Genomic DNA, 10,776 nt, shown 5'->3' with positions numbered 1-10,776 from the left:
CATCACTGCCACCGGGTGTGAGAGGGTGTGGGACATATTATGGGAAGTGCGGTGTTTGAGGAAATACTACGGTCGCCCGGGAGGGCAAGAAGGACCAGCGTAGAACCCCTAGGTTAGTAAATCCTAGGCCCCATCCATCCCTCTGCTAAATCCCAATTCTAATACTCTGTGCTCCCACTACCTGGGGACAGTTCATATCCACTCTCATAAAGTAGGGATAATCCACCCTTCTACATATGGATGGAAAAATTATCTGGTTTTTGCATCTTGACCGGAAGAAACTCAATGACAATCGACTATATTATTAGATCCCTAGCTATAATATATAATATAGCTTTAGGCCTGCAAACACAGCCACGTATCCCCATGTTAAAAGGCGATGGCATTTCAACGGTAAGGTAAACAGCGACCCCTGGTGCTGAATGAGTTAATGTGCTCAGTGTGTGTGTGTTTATGTGTCATGTGTGTTTACGTTTGTTTCGTTTATTATTATTACTATTTGTTTTTTTCTTCTTTTTGTAAAATGTCATTATGTTAAGGAAACAAATATCCATAGTTTTAGGATACAAGTCCTAGAAGGGATGTGTTTACTGTAATATTTCATTGTTCACACAACAATGGATAGATAATACAAAAGATAAATAAAAACAAAAAATAAATATATAATACAATTAGGGCTGTCAAAATTAATGCTTTAACTCTGGAGATTAATTTAAATTCTTTAAAGCGTTAAAGAAAATGTATCTAGATTAATCTATGGAGTGAAAAATGTTCAATATAATATAAGAAAGCGGTCTAGCTGAGTCAATGTTGATGGTTTTGTTGAACATTTGTATTTCACAGGAGAGAAACTGTATTCAAAGAAAGCTATTAAAATAGTATTTGAATTGTATACTTTCTTTGTGTTGATTTTACATTAATTCCATGATTTTACTCAAGTAAATATCTGTTACAAGCTTCGGTCTTAACCTGTTAATCTGTAGACCGTTTTCGCCTAAAGGTACATGCCTAAGTAAAGTGGAAGATTGCCCCACTTCTGCAAGGTCAATTTGCATGTTCTTGGTATCTAGGAACATCTATGGACCTGGGGGTATGTATTTCCAGTGTCAAACATATTGTGTCTGTTACTAGGCTGAGTAAATTGTAATGAATAAATGAATTATGATTAATTATCTCATCTCAAAATTTATATGGCGCAAGAAATGTCCTAGAGTCCGCCTATCTCTGTTGTATCTTCCATTCGATGCAGGGGGGTTGACCTGTCCTAACCTTCATTGGTATTACCTGGCTGCACAATTGAGAACTGTAATGTTTTATTTTTCTAAGGAAGAACCACCATCATGGATGGGAGTGGAAGCATACCCAATGCAACTACCACTACATTTATACATGTATTCAGCTGAGCCAAAATATTTAAGAAAACATACTACACACCCCATAGTGCTCAACATGATTAATGTATGGTATGAGGTAAAGAAATTTATGAAAATAAACAACTCCATGTCGCAATTCAGCCCAATCTGGGGAAACGTCTCATTTAAACCAGGCAAACTGGATGCCGGATTCAAACTATGGACAAAAGAAGGAATAAGTAAAATATCTGACCTTTACAAAGATGGGGTCTTGATACCTTTTGAGGAACTATCAATAAAATACAACATCCCAAGGAAACATTTTTTTAAATACTTGCAACTGAGAAGTTTCATTTCCTCTCTGCAAAACCAGTCACTGGCAATTCCTACACTTTCATCTTTAGAAAAAATTATCATCAAGAACTGCAATAGCAAAGGCCTGTTATCAATGTTCTATAACTGGGCCCTGTTTCTTGTACCTGGTTCAACTAAGTCGATCAAGATGTCATTATCCAGCTTCAGTTAACCCGATGTTTGAAGCCGGGATTTTCCTGTTCCTCGAAGGTGGATTCAGTCTCGTTAACTCAAGCCAGACTTGCGACCCAGGCTAAATGCGCGCGGCCGCTTCAGTTGAAAAGCCAGCACGTATCGATAGCAGAGAATCTGATTCTCTAGCGGCATTGATTGATTAATTGATTTAGAACTTTATTAACATATTGCAGTACGGCTCAATCGCCTCGCCGACAAGTTAAATGCGTTATCTATAGGCTAATTTCAAGTCCCTCATTACCTCAATCAATCAGATTATATTTCTTTAAACTTGCCTGCTGGATTGAATAATCAAATGAGATCTTGCTAGCGAAAATAATTAGTAAAACTGTCATACAGAATAACGATACGGCTCCCTTACCCATTGATTGATGTATGGTCGATCTTTTACTTATCTTCTCTGTGGTCTAACGGGTTGTTCTTCTGACTTTCACGCAGACGACGGGGTTCGAGACCCAGTCATCTCCTTCTTTTTGCAATATAGGAATAATTCAATTTGGTGCACGTTGAGAGCTATATAAAGAATGACATCCTCAATGCATGTAGATTTATAATATTTTAACTTAAAACTATGCTACCTTTGCGTATAATCATTAATATTATATTCCAAACATTTATATTGGAAAGACAGGGATTCAAACCCCGGTCGCCGGGTTGCCAGGATTGAGCACTACCGCTGAGCCACTGTGCCAGATGGGATAAATTCATTGTTTATACATTAATGAACGAGAGACCCGTGTTTAGAATATTCTTTGTTTTGAAGGAAGTTTTATCTCTTTATCCTCATTCATTAATGTGACGTCAACGGCTCATTCAATTTCTCAAATCCGTCAAACAGCGCATCTCATCAGACATCTTAATCCCAGTTACAATTAAAATAACCACATAATGTGTACATCGCACGAGCGAGCGCCACGGTATATATAACGTGCATTATTTAGGACAAAGTGAATTTAGTATCAGCATTTTGGGTCTATTTTACATTTCAAAAGCCCCCTCTGGAAGAATGGAGCACAAAAACGTAATTCAGAATGGTATAATGCAGATCATAGACTGTGGGAATAATTTCAGGAAACGGGCTGTCACTTCTTTGCGGGGGCGTGGCGATGGTTCAGGCTAACTTGAACTTAAACTCTGCTTTCGACCAGGCTCAAACTTTTGGATCTGTTGTCATGGTGATTTGGAAAATCCAGGTACGGGGAACCGGAAAGTCCGGCTAACTCAGTTATCCAGTTAAAGTTATCCGGCTAACTCAGTTATCCAGGTACGGGGAACGGGGCCCGATTGTATCTGGTTCAGACGAGACGTCATTATCTAGATTGGAGTCATGGAGGCTGGACTTGGGAGAGGAGATCTCAAACGAGGACTGGAACAGAGCATGCGAGGAGGCTCAGACACAAACAGCCAACACTAGCTTAAAACTACTTCAATACAAATGGCTGATGCGGACTTATATAACCCCTGTCAAACTGAATAAATACAACAGCAACACACCAGATAGGTGCTTTAAATGTACCAAGGATCGGGGAACTTTTATACATGTATTTGGGAATGTGACAAAATCAAGAAGTTCTGGGGGGAGGTGGTGAATAAAATCAAAGATATCCTGTCAGTGAATATCCCACTAGACTCCAAAATGATATTGTTACATTTATATCCAATAAATCTGAACCTGAGAACCAAACAATTTAAATTGATTGATTTTGCTATACTACAGGCAAAAAGAACAATAGCTTTCAATTGGAAGAAAATAGACGCACCCACAATCGGTGCTTGGATTAAAAACATGGCACAATGCATGTCTATGGAGAGAATAACGTATATCCTCAGGAACAATATAGAGATTTACGAGGATATATGGAAACCATTTAATGAATATCTGAGAAGGGAAGATATAGGAGGGCTGCTATAGGATGAGTCCCCCCGCTCTCTCCCGCGGTCAGCCGTGACCCGGACCCCGGGAGAGACCGGAGACACGTCAGTGAAGGTGTTGTAAAGATGTCATTTATTTTTATTTCTTTATTTCTTTTTATTTTTATGTACATTTTCTTTTCCTCTTTTCAATTATTTATATTTGTGTACAAGCTATTCTAATGGAGGTACCAATGAATGTACATATTATTTCTGTATGAGAACAGTAAAAACAAAACCAAAGATGCTAAGAGAGAGAAAAGGGGAGGGGGGTATGTGGGTATATGTATGTATGTAATCTTGTGGAGAAAAGGAATTAAGAATAACTGACTACAATGAAAACCTGAAATGTGTACTGTAAAACCCAATAAAAATATTGTACTAGAATTATGATTAATTATGATTTATGATTTTGATGATGATGATCAAAAATTTAAAAGATTTTCTGAAAAATGCTCACTGAGCTCATTCACCACCTTATTGAGATCATGTGTACAAAAAATCTAAGCAAATTAACCGCGGGAAGATGATTAAACAGAAGGATTTGTAGATACAGTAATTAATGATAATCGATTTAAATGATAAATTCATATTTGACCTTGAACTTGACCTTGACCTTATTATGGCCAAATCATACATCTATGGATAAGGAAAATGCTCCTCTTTCCAATGGCAGGATTGAATCTGGATTTAGTCATTTCTTGCGGTTTTTACGATAATTAGCATTTTCCGATAAATTTGTATTTCCGATAAAACATATAAAACATTGGTAAAAATGAAAATATACACTTTGACTACTGTTTTTGATAGGGTTATGGTCTTTACTCTTGGCTAACATTTTTTTTTTTTTAAACATTGACCTCTTAACATCCAAGGGCCCACATGTGGACGATTCTTTGCCGACCTCTAGTGGCTCGGGTGTGCATTTCTTAATACAATATATAGATAGAATTAAAGCCCTATTTGTTGCCTGTCGATTGCCCTTTCAGGTGACAAAATCCGTTCAGCGGTTCTCGAGTTACATGCCGATATGTGAGGCGTGCCCCAAAGTACGCAAAAGTACACATTACCACCCCCGACTCCCGGGGCTCTAGCTCCGTCAATAATTTGGCGATCTCGAAAATCTTTGCACAGGGTTGTAGCCAATGAGTGTGGCTTTCCAATGATACCCCATGATATGATGATTGGGGATCTAATACGGTCTCTATTGATCTATAGGGGGACCTTAAGGCTAGAAAAATGCTATTTTTAATCTAGATTAATCTAGATTAATTACAGAAAATTGTGAGATTAATTAGTAAAAATGTTTTAACCTATTGACAGCACTAAATAAAATATAAATAGAATGTACAGAATATACAGAGTATAATTTAGCATGCATTTGTTTGTCCTTCTACTGTGTATATATTATTCCATTTCCGTCTCCCACTTCACACAATGGTGCATGAACAATTATCTGCAGCTGAATGTAACAAAGACAAAATAACTGTTCATTAACACTTCTAGCAGCACAGCACAGCCCACCACTCTACCCACAAGCCCACCTGCATCAATAATGGGACTGTTGAGATTGTGGAGTGCTTCAAATATATCTCCGACCTGGACAATATCACCCTGAGCTTTGAGCAACACGTCACTGACATCCACAAACGCTGACAACAAAGACACCCTGCCCTCTTAAAGCACCTTCTGTTTCCTCCACCTGCTGTTGTTGCTCTACTAAAGTAGAATTCATCCCATTCTCCTCTACTGACACATAGGAACAAACTCATATGCATCACACACAAACACAATGCCTCCCCACCCCCCAACCTCTCAGACTTCAACAGCAAAGCTATTACAGGCAGAGCATGCACCGTAGCACCCCCTCAAGCCATTCTTCACACGGTTTCCATCTGGTCGCAGATACAGATCCCTGGCCTGGAAACAGGTACGTTATGGCAGTTATGGAGTTTTATCCCCTCTGGCCTCTGCCATAGCATCACTAAAGAAACTGTCACCCCAGTAACTGTCATGTGTACATGTATGTATATAGGTATGTGTATATAAATGTGGATGTATAGATATATGTATATAGGTATGTGCATATAAATCTGGATGTATAAATAAATATGTCTATAGGTAGGTGTGTATACATTTGGATGTATAGATATGTATTTAGGTATGTGTGTATAAATGTAGATATATCCTGTATGGATGTCATTCATATAAATATGTTGTTGATGTATAAGATAAGATAAGATATTCCTTTATTGATCCCCTTGGGGAAATGCAGGCATCATAGCAGCATGGGGGAGGGGGAGGGGAGGTACAGGTAGTAAAAACAAGCAGTGTAAACAATATCGATATAATTAACTAACTAACTAACTAACTGAAATATACAGTATTCACATATGGTGCTGTATGCATAAGGTAGTGTTATTGTCCTTTTTAGGTTCCTAGTAGTTGTAGTTGGATGTCTGGCAGCAGTCCCTGCCCACTGTTGTGGAGACTGATGGCCGCTGGTATGAAGGACTGGCCGAGGCGGTTAGTTGAGTGTCGGGGGGTATGAGTCTGTGACTGAACGTGCTTCTCATCTTGACTATAGCTCGTCGTAGAGGGGGTGGGAGGGATTCTCCAGGATAGCAGCCAGCGTCCTTTTCATTCCCCTCTCTGCCATCACCTCTAGTCTGACCAGCTCGACTCCCACCACGGAGCTAGCCTTCCTCACCAGCTTGTTCAGTTTGTTGGTGTCCCTCGAGTTGATGTAGCCCCCCCAGCATGCCACAGCATAGAAGAGGACGCTGGCCACTACAGACTGGTAGAATGACTGCAGCAGTCTACTGCAAACATTGAAGGACCTGAGTCTCCTCAGGAAGAACAGCCTGCTCTGTCCCTTCCTGTAGAGGGCCTCTGTGTTGTCCGACCAGTCCAGTGTATTGTTCAGGTGTACCCCAAGGAACTTATATGACTCCACCACCTCCACCTCCTCCCCTCGGATGGTGATGGGAATCGGGGGGGGGGGGGGGGGGCCTCTTCTTGCCCCTCCGGAAGTCCACCACCAGCTCCTTGGTCTTACTGGTGTTGAGTTGGAGGTGGTTGCTGTCGCTCCACCCCACAAAGCTCTCCACCAGGGCTCTATACTCCTCCTCATCGTCGTTGGTGATGTAGCTTACGATGGAGGAGTCGTCAGAGAACTTCTGCAGGTGGAGTTGTTGAGTTGTATACTGTATCTATGTATTTATGTATTTACTGTATGGGAGGCTCTGTACAGACTGTGGCAACACAATTCCTTGAAGGACAATAAATAATCTATCTATCTACAGTGTTGGGGAAACTACTCTGAAACTGTAGTTTACCGAACTACTGACTATACTTCACAATTAAGAAGAATTTCAACTAAGGCCACTTCACCGAAAAACAATGCTTGATTTATTTTGCACATAATCTCACACATATCCCAAGGCTCTTAAACTGTTTTGCACACATTCATTTAGTTTGACAGTTATTTTGACAGAGAGTTAATGAGTTAAGAGTTAATGAGTTTGAATATCTCTTACTGTGATGTCATCAGATGACGCTGAATCCTTGTGTTGTGTTAATTACAGCTCAATGAAATAAAATAGATATTCAAACTCTGGAATGCCTGAGGATGTGTTTTAAGAAGAGGACAGGGAGCAGTTGTTGAGGTGATATCAGGAAAATGCTTAATTCTTAGGGAAATATGTTGTTTGTAATTAACTGTAATCTACATGACGGAAAGTAGTCAACTACTGAGGAAACTACATTAAAATATCACTAGTATGTGTTTTAGCCTGGTACTGACCTGATATCCCATACTAGTATCTGTTTTAGCTTGGTATTAACATGATATCCCATACTAGTATCTGTTTTAGCTTGGTATTAACATGATATCCCATACTAGTATCTGTTTTAGCCTGGTACTGGCCTGATATCCCATACTAGTATCGGTTTTAACCTGGTACTGGCCTGATATCCCATACCAGTATCTCTGCATCCCTAATGCTGACTGTGAGGTTTGTCGGATGTTCACTCACTCAGCTGCTGAACACAGACTTTAGACAGTTATGCAGTAGTTTGTCACGAGCAGTTTACCCTTTACATCTACAAGTCCAAATGGCAACATGGTCCATACATGATACACCAGCTATATTTATATGCAATGTACTCCTGTTGTGTATGTGTGTGTATATATGTGTGTGTGCATACATGTGCCTACATAACCTTCATGTTGACACAGCATGCTAGAGATTAAGCTGAGCAACATGAACCATGAGAAGCATACTGACTTTGTGCTAATATGAGAAAGGTACCCACCCTTAACAAACCAGAAACACATAGACTTTAGCAGCCCTAACCCAGAGTGAGTGGGGTCATCTGCTAAAGGTCAAAGCAGCATAAGGGTCCATAAGATTCTCTTACTTGCTCTCTTGACCTTGTTTCCAGTGTAGGAGAGTATGGTTTCCCTGATAAAACCCAAGATTGTGTAAAATCATTCATTCATTTATTCATTCATTCAGTTATTTATTCATTAATGTATTCATTCATTCATTCATTCATTCATTCATTCATTCATTCATTCATTCATTCATTCATTCATTCATTCATTCATTCATCCATTCATTCATTCATTCATTCATTCATACATTCATTCATTCATGCATGCATGCATTCATTCATTCATTCATTCATTCAATTATTCATTCAGGATCACTCTCTCCAGACCTGCTCTGCGATATTGTTCTGCTGGTAATGTCTGCTGAAGTAGTAGCCACCAGCCCTCCAGTGCTTCAAATAGAAGCAAAGCATTACAACCAAGTATATAGTGAACAAAATACACTAAGTAGAGTTTAGATGAATTATACTAGTAGGTCAAAGTATATTGATATAATAATGGGTCGATTTGGAAAACAACACAATCATTTCGGGTACTACAACAATGGGAGCGTTAAGACAGCAAGTTATTTTATTTAAGATTTGTTTTAGAGTTGTAAGTATTGGTGTTAGCATTAACAAAATCTCGGAACTCAACAGCTATCATGTTTTTTTTAAGTTTTTTTTTACTGACTACGATTTAGCCTCTGGGGGCAAATGTCAACACTTCGTCTCTTCCGGTGTAGCTGCTGGCTGCTGGCTTCTGACTTCCAATATCTGGGCCAAGACTTCCTCTTCTGTGCACCGGTAATTGTTTACAGTCCGATTAGCGAGCCAACTCATGTAATGTTTTCAAAGGCAATTGTATAATCTGACTTTGAAAGCAATCTGTGTCTTTTATTACACAAGTTGGACCTTTCTCCACACAAACATCAATCGTTTTTGTAGGTATTTTAGATCTAGACGACATTTCTGCCAATGCGTTCTGCCTCTTTCACTCCCCACATCACCTGTTTACCTGCATGCAACCAAAGAAATCACAACCTACATTTCAAGTGCCATCTCTACTGAAACCTGATTTGTCAATACTACTCAAACTACAAACGGAATTCAGCCTCTGATATCAAAATCTTGTCCCTTGCCTACAGATTCTGCATTCATGTACATATCTGTTTAGAGATTAGCATTATATGTAGCCAGAATAGCACAATTGCAACCAGCTTTGAAATCACCAACGCAACCCTGGTTATTACTCACTCATGGTTACTTGTGTAGTACTCTTTTCAAATCAGTTGAGCCCTAGCCCTATTTTCTGAAAATCCGCCTAAAAATACATACCTAAGTAAATGGAAGATTTCTCCACTTCTACAAGGGCCATTTGCATGTTCTTTGTATCTAGGGACATCTATGGACCTCAGTGAATGTATCCCCAGTGTCAGAAATATTGTGTCTATTACTAGGCTTGCTTAAATTGTGATGAAACAAAGGAGAATATGAATACATTTTCTTTGCATCTTTGACAGTGAACCCCATGCTAAAAATGACCAGACATAAAAAGCAGTACCTTCTTGAGATCACATGTACAAAAAAATCTAAGGAAATTAATAAAGGGAAGATGATTAAACAGAAGGTTTTGTAGATACAGTACTGAATTTTGCCATCCGGACCCATGCAATTTTAAAAATTATTATAGAATATAGAATATGAGGCCTATAAATTACCTTATTATAGCCAACTTGCACATCTATATGGATCGGGCCAAATCTACTCTTTCCAATGGCAGAGGTCAATTTGGATTTAGTATCATCAGGTGTGCATGAAGAACCGAGAATGAAATCTACTGTAAATACAGTCAGCTTTTTATTTTTGAGACAGGTCCGCCATTTTGAATCCGTTTGCAACGCCGATTGTTGCTAAATGTTCACAGAAGGTAGACACACTAACTGCGCTCCAAACTATGCCAATAACGTTCAGTTTTGTGGTATATAATCCTGAGAAATAAGAGAAATTAAAAATTATAATCAGGAAGTTACCCACAGCTGTAAAGGAATGTGAATCACTACCCACTTTTAAAACCACTCTCAAGGAGCACCTACCTATAGTAAATGTCCTAACCCAGTAATACACGAGACCCTCTTCTTGGGACCAAGTAAGGTTTCGTCGATAATCCAATGTACAGTTACCCCCCCCACCCCCTTTCCTTCATCATAATGACTACAGCAAAATGGCCACTCGGATTTATTTCCGGTCGAAATTTGCGATCTAATGAATTCTATTCCTAAACTCATATTTCATTAATAACACTTTAACCTATTGGTAAACAAACGTATTGCTGAAAATATACACTATGACTGCTGTTGTGACATGCAGGATCAGTGGTGCAGTCGTGGTCACACGCGGTTACACGCCGTGTTACTAGATGATCACTGAGGCAGAAGTACGCGCGCACAAAGATGCGCTCTATCCATTCGTTGTGCGCTAAGTACCCGGCCAGTGGCCACCCATAACAAAAGCACGTCTTCAACCACGCCCCCGCCCGCAAATACAAACAGATATAAACAGATCATTTGACAACAGTATCATGTTCCTA

This window comes from Notolepis coatsorum (genome assembly GCF_963971535.1).
Source record: "Notolepis coatsorum genome assembly, chromosome: 13".
Taxonomy (NCBI): domain Eukaryota; kingdom Metazoa; phylum Chordata; class Actinopteri; order Aulopiformes; family Paralepididae; genus Notolepis; species Notolepis coatsorum.
Note: the sequence above shows the minus strand (reverse complement) of the source record.